Source organism: Nematolebias whitei, chromosome 1, assembly GCF_014905685.2.
Source record: "Nematolebias whitei isolate Nwh7 chromosome 1, NemWhi1, whole genome shotgun sequence".
Taxonomy (NCBI): Eukaryota; Metazoa; Chordata; class Actinopteri; order Cyprinodontiformes; family Rivulidae; genus Nematolebias; species Nematolebias whitei.
This window is the reverse complement of record NC_056498.1, coordinates 44,474,119-44,475,718: the sequence shown is the minus strand read 5'-3', so window position 1 is coordinate 44,475,718 and position 1,600 is coordinate 44,474,119. Positions and strand designations below refer to the sequence as shown.

At 47.9% G+C, this 1,600-nt stretch overlaps 1 protein-coding gene across 1 annotated transcript in view; it reads right to left on the bottom strand.

Moving 5' to 3' along the window:
• LOC119420550 (adhesion G protein-coupled receptor A3) overlaps positions 1 to 1,600 on the bottom strand; it is a 75,136-nt gene that overhangs the window by 67,101 nt on the left and 6,435 nt on the right. The window lies entirely within an intron of this gene.

Here is a 1,600-nt window from a genome sequence, read left to right as displayed (position 1 = left end):
CATCCATCCATCCTTCATCCATCCATCTATCTATCTATCTATCCATTCTTCATCCATCCATCTATTATCTTTTCTCGCTTCTTCCATTTTGGGTTGCGGGGGTCACTGGTGCTCATGTCCAGCAATCACTGTGCCAGAGGTAGGGGACACCTGGACAGGTCTCAGTCTATCACAGGGACACATGGACATGTCTCCAGCCCATCACAGGGACACCTAGGGACAATTTAGAATTACCAGTCAATCCCCAGCTGGGATTTGATCCAGCGACCTTCTCACTGAGAGGCGGCAGCTCTACGAACTTAGCCACCGCGGCGCTGCCACGTGTGTCACCCCATCAAACAATAATTACTCAGAACACACAACAGTTACTGATTCTTCTGTCAAGAGTAACATTTCTTCTTTTTGAATGTTCAGACTTTAATAAACAATAAAATGGTTTTAGTCTCCTACAAGAACAAACTACAGGATCAGTCTGATCCAGTCCCACCGCTGGGTTCGTTCTTCTCTTTGATCAGTGACGTATCGAGAACTTTACAGGAGTTTTTATTTTCACGAGTCGTTAACGGTGTGGATGAAAACGTTTGGTCAGGGGGAGGTCGAACGACACACTCTCTGCAGCAGATGATGGACAAGCTGCTTCCTGTACAAACTGTAAGGTCTTGTCTATTCAGTGCACGTCTACCTCCACAAACACAGACGCGGCACTGCACGTGCACACTCACACTCACACTTGTTTTCTATCTTTGGCTCAGTGTGGATCTGAGCTTTACCTTTCGTTACCGGTGCCCTTGATAAGGATCTGTAAGGACGAGAGTAAATTGGCTTGGCAGCGCTCCAACACCTCGTGCAATCTCCAGCTCGTCTCCAGAGATCAGCAGCAGCTGAAGAGCTGCCGGAGCGCCGGCTGATCGCACGCTAACAGGAGCACATGCTGAGTCATAATTGCAGTGATAAAGCAGCTGAAAAAAGCAGCGTTGGAGCTTTTTTTATTTGTTGAGCTTCTATCCTGTTCCTGGGGGGGGGGGCTGGGCTGCAGAAGCATATGACTAAAGATGAGTTTAGCTGCTCCTCGGCCTTCTGACATGAATCATAAACAGAAACATGTTTTTCTGTCAGCAGGGCCTGAATGTTGTCGCATGGTTTATCTGGCCACCCTTCAGCTCCGAGTCCTGAAGCTGTTCTGGGACTGGACTCTTCTGAGCTCAGGTCCCTGAGGTCCCTGAGGTCGTTCCTGGGATGTGATGAGCGCTCCGATGACCTCCGGCACCACTCGGGCCTCGAATCGTCACATCTTCATTTCCTCCTTCCTTCCATGCTGGCACCTCTGTAGCTTCTTGTTCTCTCTTCTTGACGTCACCTCAGATCATTGCATCTGTGGACCAGCAGTCTTCTTGGTTAGTCCTTGATGGACAGTGTGGACTTCATCACTAAACCTTTTCATATTAACTGCCATAAAGATGAATGAAGAAAAATTAAGTACCGTCATTTCTGGACAGTAGAGCGCACCTGAGTATGAATTGCTCGCACTAAATAAGTGAGTCAATGAATGAGACTACCTCACTGGTTCATTGTGTCATCATGTCAGCATGACATCATGTCA